This window comes from Gallinula chloropus, assembly GCF_964237585.1.
Source record: "Gallinula chloropus genome assembly, chromosome: 4".
Classification (NCBI taxonomy): Eukaryota; Metazoa; Chordata; class Aves; order Gruiformes; family Rallidae; genus Gallinula; species Gallinula chloropus.
This window is the reverse complement of record NC_140088.1, coordinates 6,077,918-6,091,837: the sequence shown is the minus strand read 5'-3', so window position 1 is coordinate 6,091,837 and position 13,920 is coordinate 6,077,918.

Genomic DNA, 13,920 nt, shown 5'->3' with positions numbered 1-13,920 from the left:
GAGAAGATGGCAGAGGCTGAATCATTAGTCACTCACGGATTCAATAGGGGAAAGACTAGCTAAGAAAATGTGTAAAACCCTCTTAAAGTAAAACTAGGAGGCAAATTAACAGTTGGCCAGGTCAACTGTCAGATCATTGCTGTTGATGGATCTGGTGCAAAACAGCAACTTAGTAAAAGTAAGTGTCCATCCCTGGGACCAGCTGACAAAAGCTTGCCTGGCCCCAAAGACTCTGGATGTCTCAGCAGTGCTTTGGTTGGCCTAAGCGTGCTAAGGCATAGCCTAATACCTTATTAAATCCTATACAGTTTTTTAACTGTTTGTTGGCCAGCAGGTTAATTGTTTTATGTTTGTAAACTGCATATATCCTGCTTGCAGAGAATCTTCTTCACACAGGGCTGAAGAGACCTGAACACACCGACCCAAGAGAAGAGCTGTAACAGGTCAATGGACAATGTAGAGAGCTGACATCCTTTTGACCAAAAGCCAGAAACTGAAAGCAGGATTTTCGATTTGTAATTTAGGGTAATTGGTGGCAATTTGTAGGTCCTGCACAGACTGTTCTGCACAGAATGTCACAAAGTAACCCAGAAATCATCACTAACCTGAGAAAAAAAGGCGGGTGGTGAGGGGTGCGGGGGAAGGGTAATTACTGCTTTTCTTCCAGAGGAAAGCTTGGAGGTTTGGGTCATTCAGAAGTGACCTTGTATGGGATGAGGAATATTTTTGGGGCTAAGGTGCAATGTGAGAGAGGCAGGAAAGACATTTGCAATCTGTCACAAGAGCACTAAACCTGAGGCAGATATTTGAACTTTTGTGCCGTGAGCTTTGTGGACGGTAGCAGCTAATTTGCCTGTTCAATTAAAGAGAGTGAAGCAAGGAAAGAGCAAGAAAAGAAAATGGGTCTGAAAGCAAAGATGGGATTCTGGAGAGAGGAAATATGGGAACATAGTGTAGCGATGGGATAAAAAAAGTAAACATTAGGCCAAGCTGGAAGAAAAGGTGTAATGCTGAACAGCATGCATCTGGAGAATCACAGAATCACAGAATCGTAGGGGTTGGAAGGGACCTCAAGAGATCATCGGGTCCAAACACCCCATCAAAGCAGGTTCCCTAGGACACATTGCACAGATAGGCGTCCAAATGGGTCTTGAATATCTCCATCTCTGGAGACTCCACACCCCCTGGGCAGCCTGTCCCAGGGCTCTGTCACCCTCATTGTGAAAAAGTTCTTCCCCATGTTGGTGTGGAACTCCCTGTGCTCCAACTTGAAGCCATTGCCCCTTGTCCTGTCTCCACAGACACTGAAAAGGGGCTGGCTATTTCCCCTTGTGTCCCACACTTCAGATATTTATAAACATTAATAAGATCCCCTGTTAACTTTCTTTTCTCAAGGCTGAACAGCCCCAGTTCTTTCAGCCTCTCCCCATAGGGGAGATGCTCCAGGCCCTTAATCATCGTTGTAGCCCTTTGCTGGCTCTCCAGGAGATCTCGCTGGGTGGCAGGGCAGTGTCCTGCGTGTCAGCCACTCCTCCCAGCTTCGTATCATCGGCACTTGCTGAGGGTGGACACTGTTCCCTCATCTAGGTTGTTAAACAAGACCAGACCCAACACCAAGCCCTGGGGAACACCGCTAGTCACAGGTCTCCAGCCAGACTCTGCTCCACTGATCACCACCCTCTGAACTCGGCCCGACAGCCAGTTCTCAACCCACCTCACAGTCCACTCATCTGTCCCGTACTTTCTCAGCTTTTCTATCAGGATGTCATGGAAGACAGTGTCAAAAGCCTTGTTGAAGTCAAGGTAGATGACATCCACTGCTCTCCCTCCATCTACCCAGACGGTAATGATATCATAGAAGGCTACAAGACTGGTTGACCTACCAATTGGATTCACCGATGAAGGTTATGAGGAGTAGACAGCATGCATTGGTGAATCCATGCTGACTACTCCTCATAACCTTCATCTCTTCAAATTTCTTGGAGATGGCATCCAGAACAAGCTGTTCCATCACTTTTCCAGGAACAGAGGTGAGACTGACTGACCTGTAGTCACTTGGATCCTCCTTCTTGCTCTTTTTGAAGACAGGAGTGACACTGGCTATCCTCCAGTCTTCAGGTACCTCTCGTGTTCTCCAAGACCTGTCAAAGATGATAGAGAGCAGCTCAGCAGTCACTTCTACCAGCTCCCTCAGCACACATGGATGCATCCCATCAAGGCCCATGGATTTGTGTGTATTGATCCCTCTGAGACACTCCTGGACCAAAGACTCCGTGATGGAAGCGAGTTCAGGCAAAACATGATGAAAAGCATAGAAAACCTTGTACCTTAGAAATTTGAACCAAGGAGTTAGATCAGCAGTTGAAAGACTGGAGGAACTCTAAAATTAGTGCTGAAAGCTAAGCCATGTAGTGAATCAGGTCATTCAATATGCTGGAAAACAATTCAGTCTGAAAAAAAGAGTTACAGGATAAGTAAGACACAATGTGCAGGACACAGAAAAAACATTAACCCTTGAGACAGAGATTGGGATAGTGATGCAATCCAGACTGTTTCAAGTCAAATCTATCAGATTATTTTGCCAATGCATTCCCTTCCTCCACAAAAAGTCAGTGCATGTGACACTTCCCAGAGTAAGCATAAAACTGGTGACAATGGGAATGAGTGGCACAAGGTACCTGAATAGCATTAGATTCTGCCTCCCTATATTTAAAGATTATCACTGTCCTTTGGTAAGTGGTTTGAACCAGATGCTAAGAGCATGCTTTCCAAGCACAGAAAAAATTAGAATGTGCTACCTGACACAGCGATTCTTACTGTACTGCTGAAGACATCACCAGAGAAAAAATTACCAGTAATTTAGAGACTAATTAGGGAACAAGAATTTGCTCTGTTCTAAAATAAAATTAAACCCTTCAAAATTTAAGGTAGAAAATACACCATAGTAGCTAACTTATTTCTTAGAGACTCAAGTTCATATTCCTGTGTTGCCTGACACAGAGCACAAGTCTTCTATGATTTAGATTCAAGGAACTGCTGTTCTGAATATCTCTTGTCCATGCCCCATCCTGACTCACAAATCAAAATACATGATTGTTCTTCAGCAGTCCTTTATACAGTTAAAAACACTCCATATATTCTCTTCTGCCTTCCTGCATCCCAGTGACAGCTCTCATTTTCATTCCATATCAGAAAATACTGTTTGTCCAGCTAGCGTTAATCAGATTTTAACACTTAATACTTGTCAGCATCTCCCAAGTAATACATTGCAAATAGTAAGATAAAAAAGTAGTCAAGCTAGTCATTACACCCTTATAGCAATACTGAGACTTTCAATAAGCACTTTTTATTAATATTTTTCTGCATTTACATAAAAATTAGGTTTTCCCTTCTGTTTCCTGATAAATGATAAATGAGGCCTTTGATGTACCAGTATGTAAGTACCTAATGTTATCATTCCAAGGGCATCTGATTAGAATAATGGTAACAGAAATGCCTTTATACTTATGCCAGATGTTCCAAAGCAGCATAACATTCTAAGGCTATAAAACACATATAAGGTTCTCTCACCTTTTCCTATAGCAGCGACAGTCCTCTACTGATGATAAATTACTACAGCTGAAAGAAAGCCGAAGAGACAGTTTATCTCAGGAGGCAGATGGAACATGTATATTTACCCATATGATTAGCCATCCCTTTGGCAAAGCCTGAATCTTTACGCCTCCTGAAGTGCTCAACTTTCTAAAGTATGGACTCTCAGCAAACTAACAGCAATCACTCTGCAACCTTGTTTTTGTCTTTCACACAAAGAAGCACAAGTTGTCCTCTCTTATTTTTGTTGCCTGTTTTGTTGCCATTGTGTCTTTTGAAAGCAGAACCTAGTGCCAGTCATTTTAAAGCCAGAGGCTGGAGGTTCATGTAAAGGCATAAAGTATATTCTTCACACATCTGACAGCTACAGCTACTTTAAAGTTTGAGATGTTTCTTCCAAATATTTCAACCTAATCATGTGAAGTCTTAAAAGCATATATTCTTCAACCAATATTGGCACTGACATAATGTGATCATTTTAAGAGTTTAATGAAGGATAGTCTATGCATATAGGCTATTGAAATTTCAGGAATTTAGGGGGAAACCACCCCCCAGGAATTCAGAAATAAAAGCCTAATGCTGGCTCGGTCTTTGCAATAATTAAATATATACGAACCTGGGGTAAGACCCAGAAATCCTAATGCAGAATTGAAACATGATAATAAGAACTACCAGTGCTTTTGTAAATACTAAATGTGCACCTTGATCCATGGGACAGCATATTGCACTACTATAGATCACAATGCAACACCTCTAATTAGAACCCTAACCTCAGGGCCTGTCTTATTCAGTATTTGCATGATCTTTGTCATAAAGAGCCTTGAGTTGGCCAGAACCACCAGAAGCTATTGCCAAGAATCAACAACTAAGTCAAAACTGGATCTTGAAAAGGAAAAACGACTTTAGATAGTCACAAATGTAATTGAATGCATACCTGCATTGCATGTATGTATGTATGTGTGCAGTATGAATAGAATTCATATTACATATGAATATGAACCAGGAAAGCGAGAATTCTTAGTCCTGAAGGTTGAATCCAGAAACAACTTGTCATCTTGTGTTCTGCTGCATGGAACAATCCTTTCCCATAAGATCTCTGCTTTTAGTAATTTCTGCAGCCTGAGGTAAATAAGGCCAATGCTCAGGCATTACATGGAGTTATGGTATGGATAACAGTTTAAAAATCACAAAATACAGTTTTGAAGTGCTGTGCTTACCTACTCTGTGATAAATGACTTAAGTATGAAAAACTTCTTTCACCTAGAGAGGATCATGACTGAGGTTAGTATGGAGACCGTGAGTATAATTCAAATATTTCAAAAAGTTTAAAAAAAATAAATGCAAAACCCCCAAAGAACTATTCTTATTTTGGTTTGACAGAGATTTAGTGATGATTTCCCATCAGGTGGTATTTATCCCTTGAGACAGTTCTTTTCAACCTTACAACTTTGGGCATAATGTCCCTGATAAGTGTAATTCCTGAAAGGCAACCTATCAAACACTGGCTAGAAATATAGAGATGGGGGTCATGCCACTATTTCAGGTTTGGGGGGAAAAAAATTAAAAAAAAGTAATTTATCTTTTCAATAAAACATCAGGTTTGTCTGCCTTTCTGCATGTTTGCATTCACCTTATGATTTTAACTATGTTTTCCTTTAAAGTTGTTTTTAAAGCCCTTACTCTACTAAACCAAGAGACTGTTATGTCAATTATTAAAACCACTAATCATTAGAGAGTTGGCCCCACCAATGGAAAGTTTTTAAACGTCTTCTAGGATACAGTCAATATTCCACTCTCTTTGACATTGAGTACAACCCCGTGTGACTACTGCAGCCCTCACACACAGAACAGATCTGACATTTTTTGCTTTGATAATGTACAGGAATTGTCAGGAATCCTTATGATTTTTGTCTTGTGACAAATCACAAAACCACAGCGAATTCTTTCAGAGTGGTGCCCCCCTGGAGGCAGATCATAAAGCACTGTGGTGTTCAAGAAGGCTTTAACAGTCTTCCACTATTCAAGAAAACTACTGGTTAAAAAACATGATAACACAACTGGAAATAATAGAATTAAATCACATTTGTATATGGAGAGTATATGATAAATCTGATGATTAAGATTATAAATCTGTCACACTTGCCTAATAAGAAATTTTCTCTGCAGAGAGGAAAGCACATGAGGGACCCTCTAAAAGGCAATTAATACCTTTTTCCTAAGGATCTCTCACCAAAATCACATTGCTGTTGTGGATTGGGGCAGTGTTTCTGACATTACTTCTCTGTAGCATGAGCTATTAATGCACAGGCTGGGATGTGCAAAGAGTTGAACGAATCCCTGCCTTAACTAAAAAGAAACCATGCAATCCTGATAAGATATGGCTGTATATAAGTTAATATATGCTGTCCCTCTGAGGAACATTGCTGCATTACCTAGCGTATACATATAGGTGAAGGATCCAACCAGATCAAGGAAGATAAAGCATTTCACATGTTGAATAAAAGATGCTGGAATATACATTAAATGCAGAGTGACATTACAATTGAATCTTTTTAAGACATAGAACTGAAAGTGCTTTTAAAGCACAGTTACAGTGATATATGAGTTGATAGTCCAGAGGCAGTGTTATAACTAACAAGTTTTATCATTAAGGTCAATGGCTCACATATATAGGAACAGAAAATTACTCTAAAAGGATTAAAGCTGTTGATGGCTTCACATGTCAGAAATTTATAGAAGGTTCCTCTGCACCCATGGAGAGAATTACTTCTCAATCATCACTTTCATAATATTCTAATATTTCTATGTAAGATTGCTTGTTATTTGTGGTTTGGCTTTAAGATGAAGTCTTCTAACACAGTAGACACTAGAATGCTCTATTTTAATGCAAAAGAGGTTGGCCACAAAAGCAATTATCTCTATACTTTTGTGTCACAGCTTTTAGCATATTGTTGCTATCAGCATCCAGTTATTTGTACAGCATAAGCACATAGGTGTGACCACCTGATTGTGCCAAGCCACAAAGAAACACAGTGGGAGAGTGTACACTTTCAGAAACTTTGCTGATGATACCAAATTGAGAGGGAGCAGTCAATATGCTGTAAGGAAGGGCTGCTATTCTGGGGCACACAGGCAGTCAGGAGAAGTGGACTGACAGAAAGATCATGAAGCTCAATAAAGGCAGAGTATTGCATCTGGAATGGAATAACCTCATGTAACAATACAGGCTGTGGAACATCTTGGCTGAAAGGACCTGGAAAACAGAAAGCTGAACGTAAGATGTCAAATCCATAAGCACTTGATGTGTGAGGAGAGAATGAGGGAGCTGGGTTTAGTCCTTAAAAATCAACAGGCTCAACAAAGATTGTACCTCTGTCTACAGCTACATAATGGGGATGTGTACAGAGAACATAGCCAAAGCTCTTCTCAGAGGTGCACTGCAGAAGGATGAGAGGCAACAGACATGAAATGTAAGATGGGAAGTTCAATTTGATATAAGGAAATAGTTTTTTTGGTTGTCAGGGTTTTTTTACCATAAACATTGTCAAAAGAAGCTGGACTAGATGACCTCTGGGGTCCTCAATGAATCTATGACTGACAACCAGCAGTCCTTGTCCAAACAATTTTAAAGACATTATTACCATGTTGCATAACAATTTGAGTCTTCAGCCAAGACCACAGCCTGACTGTCATGTCTGCTACTCATATAAAGAGTCCTCACTAGAAACTTCTGTGGTCTAAGAACTGCAGTATTGGCCTAATAAAATCAAAGCCAGTATAGGCATGGCTACAATAGATATTAGATCCCTGAACTCTCAAAATACAGAGAAGTTGATTAGCCTGGTTATATTCCTTGAGACATCCCATAAGCAAAAGAATTAGAAGCAAAGAAGAATTCTGTTATCACATTAAAGAGTTAAAAGCATTAAGAACCTATTTCCAGTTTAACTGCAATTTAATTTTAAATATCTTAACATTTTAGAATATATAAGTATGTTAATTGTAAAATATTATTATTTCATTCTACCAATATTCCACTTTCACTTCGATTGCGTGGAAATTTTTATTGAGAATACTTCCTTAGGTGCCTTTAATTGGGAAAAAACAGAATCATAAAGTTGTTATTGCTCTTTTCCTTTATAACAATACATAAGCATGTAAAAGGGGAGAGAAAAAAATGCAGAAGATGCAACATTTTGCTGTCTGCAAATTCTCATGTGTAGGCACTATCCCAGAGAAACTTAGACCTTTCTGTGCCGGGCAAGACTTAACCCTCCTAGACAAGATACATGCTGAGAGTCCTCTACTGTCAATGTGACTGCGATTGCAAACTGTGCTAGAGTGCCCCACAAACACCTTGTACACTTCTACCTTCTCTTTTGTGTTTTCAAATGTCCAAGTTCCTCTCTGAACCTGTGTACTAAATCCAAATACCAAAATTTCAGTTTCTGAACCCATGATTGATCTGGGACAAGCTGCCTTCCTGTAGATACTTGAAACCAGTGAGGTAGCAAGCCCTCTCTTTTGTTAGTGTGCTTTCACTAACAAAATGTTGCTGAGATGCCCCTTGTCATAGCATATCCCTTATTTATTCAGCCTCTGCTGGGGTTTAGTGTCTCAGAGGGACTATAGCTCTATTCCAAAATCAAGTATGTATTCCTATGGGGAATTTTGTAACCCAGGTCCTTAATGTCACTCATTCAGTTAGTTTTCTTGAACTTCACCTCTTCAAAGGCAAGTTACCAGTGGGAGGAGACTTAGCTGTTGATATTTGACAATGGGATTTGGTGGTACTGCTTCAAGGTTCCTCACATAATCCCCTAAAAATTGTTTTCTGTCATTAGCCAATAGGAACAAGAAAAAGTCTCAAGGTGCCCATGCTTTGGAACAGATATTTGCTGAAACAGCAACAGTGCCATTAATCTCAGCTTAAAGGTGTGATGAACACGTCAAGTAAATACAGCATCACTGTTACCTCTAGAAAATAACTTGACATACTACTTCTTCCAGCCATGCGATTCAGACGCACAGGTTGGTTGCTTGAAAATGGCTCATCATTGTAAAGCATGTAGGATGTTTCTAGCAACAGTCCCCACCACAGCCTCCTGCTGATCCACCCAGCAGAAATGGGGCAGCCATTCCATGACTTTACTTGACTGGAAAAGGTTAGGCCAGCTGTGAGATCCAGGTTCTCTATCTAACCTTCTGCACTGGGTTAGTGCCTTGCACCTGGCAGAGAGGGAGCATTTTTATATTCTGGGTAAGTTACTGCCAAAATCTCAAGCAGAGCTTTATCAAATCCTAAAATAAACCCTAGATTATGCATACATCTTCTCTACACTTCAGAGGCCATCTTCATAAGATATTCTTATCTAATGCCTCACAATATTTGCTCTGAGAAAATGAATGAATTAATTGTAATAGATATAGAATATAGCAATGTGTCCTTGGCTTTCAAGGTCATTTCTGATGGCTTCTATTAAAACAGTTCATATTCTATTTAATATTTTCATTTCATTTTACTAGCCAAGAAATTAAACTGCCTTCTTTAGAAATATCAATATGATTTAAAGGAAGTTACTTGATTAAATAAACTCAGATGTCTCTTATTAATTTGAAAGTTTGTCCTTGCTGCTATAGGCTTTACATTTAAAGAAATCATTAAGAAACTGAAAACATACATTTCTGAACTTAATAAAATAATTATGGGTTTTAAAAATAATAAAAAAATAATCTGTGCATCAGTAATTTCACTCCTAAGAAGGAAATACAGGAGTAGACCTCTGAATTGGTGTAATGCAAGATTAAAGAAGACAGCAGCTCTGGTTTTAGGAGGGCAAAGAGCATTCCTCTTCCAAACAGTTCTGTCTCTTTTGCTGTCAACAGCACTGATATACAGTATCCTCTCGGAATTCTTTTAATAGCTATTCAGTTATTGAAGTATGACCTTTTCACATTTTAATAACCTGGAAATTGCATTTTTATCCTTAGATTATATACTATCAGATAACAGACAATTTCCCTCTGCCAGGCACAATGTATAAATGAAAGCTGACCCAAATATTTAATTTCAGACTGGGGTCATTACTGCTTCTTCTTTTAAAGTATATAACAAATTGTAGCCAAAATCTATTTGATGAGAAGATGTTGATAAATCTCCACTGCATTATCAGAATTAAATTGTCGGGCTTGTTAAGGATACAAATATGTTTTTTTTCACCCCAGTTTGTGTCCAGTTTTTAAAAATTAATCAGACTATCCAGTAAGAAATTTGTAAGCAAAAGAAATGTAGAACAGTCTCACACTCCATGATTTATACAGCCTATATTCAGCACAGATATGGCAAAGGTCCCAGAACACTATGAGTTTCTCAAGGCTGCAGTAAGAGCTAACTATAAGGAGGTGAGTCAACGAAAGTTCTTACATGATTTTTTAAGTGTTCTTGAAAGTCAGATGATGAGAACCACCATGTACACTTGACATGTACATGTAGGAAACTGCAATAAAAATAAATTGTTTTAATTGCAATCAGTGTGTCTGATCTTATTGCTGACCTGACAACTCTGTATTCTGCTTTCATTACAGCTTTAGTAACCTGGTTTTAATCTGTTGGGGTTTTGCTGTTTTTTCTGTTTGTTTGGGGGTTTTTTTTGTTATTTCTTGATGTTTAATTACACAGCATATTTTCACAGAAAACTTTGGAGGTAGTATTTCTTTAGCAGAACTATTATTTGGGTCTGAATCTACAAGGATGCTCACCGACATTTTTACTGTCTTCTGTCCATGATTAAAATGGCCTCATTTCTGAATTTGATAGCATATGGTAAGAGAAACTTCAGAATTCTGATTCTTTTTAGACAGCAGTATTAGAGCTTTAGAAGTACAGAGTATTTACTCAGATGTTCTATTGAAATGAATGGCAAAGTGCCCACTGACTTCAACTGGAGTAGAGGCCACCATTGAGGGCTTTCTTCCTTTGAGCATAATCCATACTGCACATTTGTTGAATAATTGCCAGTCTGAGCCATATTTTAGCTTATTGTATATTCAAAAGTGATCAGAAATGGCAATGGTATGTGAATTCGAAGCCATGAATCCTCTGAAAGGCAAATTAGATGTATAAACTGAAGATTTATTCTGCTAATGCTAGCTGTCTTTACACACACTGGAAAAACCAATGACTGAGGCTGTTTGTAGGATTGTCTTAAATTCAGACTTTGGGATTTTCTTGTGGGTTTTGTTTGCTTGTTCTAAAAGGGTTGTATCTTACTGAATGACACAATATCAAATTCCCCAAACTGATAACAAATTGTGCTATGTTTATCCATTAAAGACATCATTAGCTTATATGATTAATACCTACTTGGCTCATATATTTATTTTAAACATCTTTATTTCTCTTGGGTTTTGCTTTTTTGTTTTGGTGGGGAGGGGGTTGCTTTCTTTTTAAATATAGCATGCATCATAGTAAAAAAAGAAAAAAAAGTATTTTGGAAACATCTTAGGAAAAAGAGGTGAAAAACCCACATTTTTACATCTTTTTTTATCTACCAAGAAAGCAGAATTTATTTTTTATTCTTTTTTACTATCCAAAAATCAGTACTCAAATGTGTTAATTGCTCCTCCAAAGCAAATTCGTGGAAGGGCTATTGGCCTTCTTGGTTACTCTTGAAGTGTCTAAACCACAGCTTACTTTTACCCTCACACTCAGCAATCATATTACAACACCTCTGTAGAGTCTTTTGGTGAGTAATTCCGTTACAATTGAGAAATTTAGGCTTAGTAACGGAAATACTTTATATGACTATTATCTAGTTTCTCTAAGTGTAAACTGAGATTTTCCCTGAGAAACTAGAAGTTTTAGTGACTATATATACTATACATAAAAGTGTAAAAATGTGTCATTATCCGTTTGGAAAATAAAGATGAAAGGTTTCAATATGCAGGAGGACTGAATCAAATTAATCAAAATCCTTCTGAAGATGCCTAGGCTTTCAGATAACAATATTGTTGAAGTAGAATTGGTTTCAAGATGTCACCTAGGAAAAATTATGCTGTCAAAGTTTTTTCAATACAGTAGCTTATTCAATAACTTATTAGCAAAATCTATACATATATCTAAAACACATTAGTCAGCTTGGTTCTAATAACTGAACTTCCAAAACTGAATCATACTGCATGTTTTCTCAATAAGGCTTCTTTGGAAAATAGATATGAAAAGAACTTTCCCCTAGGCTGTGAAAAACTGATTTCCTAGGCTTAGAAACAGCATCGTATGCAGTGTGGCATTCAAATAAACACTAACATACAGCATTGAAAAATTTGAGATTTTTGCTATAATTGAGGCACATTACAGTGCAATAAAAGATAACCTAGTGCCAGATATATTAACAAGACATATAGCAATGCTTCTTCAAATTCCCTTTGTGATTATAATTTCCCTTTTTTTTTGCACAGCTTAGTGATTTAAAAGCTACATCACATCATTTATTTGGAAGGCAAAGGGAAAAAAGCCCTTTTCAATCATCCTAAGGAGGACCAGAGTCATTTTAGTATTCTCAGTCTCTGTAAAACCCATTCACCTACTGATTTCTGGCTTTATGTAAATAACGTGATTGGACAGTAATGATAAGAGTGGGTATAGTTACCAGCTATGAAATTGTGAATACTTGAATTATCTAAAACCATATAAGATCACCTCTTTTATTGCTGTGTTTGACTGTTTTACACATTCTTTTTCATCTGCCTCTGGTGCATACCCAAGGTGTGATAATGCCAGCCTTCTGAGAAAGAGTACATTGGGATGGCTATAGGTTACTTATATAAAGAGAGCAAAGAAAATAATTGCTCCATATTCCCACAGGACAACATTTTCAAAAGACTTGCCTCTATTCTATGAACATAGCAGTCTGGTTTTCTGTGCCCACTCAATTTGTGCCAAGAAAATGGTGATTGAAATTTTGCTAAATTCTACCATAAGCAAACATGCAGATATATTATAAGTCTTTGAAGCAGGTGTTGTGATCTTGGAAATTTTAAGTGTTCTCTCCTCACCAGTATTACAACCCTTAAAGAGTTTAAGATACAAGAAAATACAACTCTGACACTGCTGTTTAATTCCTATCAAAGTCTAGCTGAAAACTTTGAACTGATTTTTTAAAGAAACCGAAGGCCAAAATATCAGTGGACTTTCTGTTTTATCTTTCAAGAAACAACACTGAGAGCTTTCAGAAAAGTCAAATACTTCCTGTGCAATTTCATGACTCTGTGTGAGGCATTACAAACAGGAAACTGAAGAAAATTAAAGACTGGTTCATGGAAAGAAATCTGCATGAAGTTTGCTACTGTAGAAGAAAATAAGAGCCAGTAGCCCTGTGCAATGCATACAGCTCAGGAAATAATTTATAAAAGCAGTAACTCCAAAGAAAACACTGCTGGAGAATTTGTAGTTGCAGTTATGTTCTAAAAACAACCTAGAGAAACAATCACTCAAAAACAGTCTTTCCAAAAAGTTATTATTAGAAAGCTGAACCTCTATTATTGCCTCTTTCAGTGAGATAATTTTGACAAGCTAAAATAAGTAGCTACGGCATTGCCACTGTATCTCAGAAACTGTGAGGAGTATACAGGGTGAAAGCCCCGTGACTGCTGAGCCCAACCTGCGTTTCATTCACCCTGTTAACAAGCTCTTTACTTGGAGTCTGCTAACTCTTTCCTCCCAGCCTCACACTGTGATGTAGCCTCTCTTCTGCTCCCAGGTCCCAGTGGAGGTCAACATCTAGGCTAGTATTCGTCTAAGATTTTAGACACCCACATGTCCTATTGGTTATACAGTAGCTACTTAACCTCCAAAGGCTTCCCTCACTCCATGTGTAGATATAGAGTTTTTCAGCTGCATAATTCAGCATAGCAACTGTTCTATGATGCCTTCTGGAAGATACCTTACTGCTCCCACCAATGAACCATGGTTTCTGCACTTATCTCTGCTCACAGAGAGGGACTATGGACAAATATCTCTCAAGAAACGACTCCTTCCTGGATCCATGATCCACACATTTTCTGGAGGGTGGTTTTGTAGGGTTTTTTTAAACTGTTGGAGGCTGCACTTGTGAGCAGGAGCTCAAAACCCCCAGCCTGGTGTTTACACAACATAGACTTCAGATCCTCTCTGGACAATCTGTCCCAGTGTTGATTACCATTACAGTAGAAAATATTCTTTCTTCTGTTTAAAGGGAATTTCTTGAACACTTTTTCCCTGTTTGCCTCTTATTCTTGAACTGGATACCACTGAGGAGAGTCTGACTCTGTTTACTTTCTCCCATGAGGTAT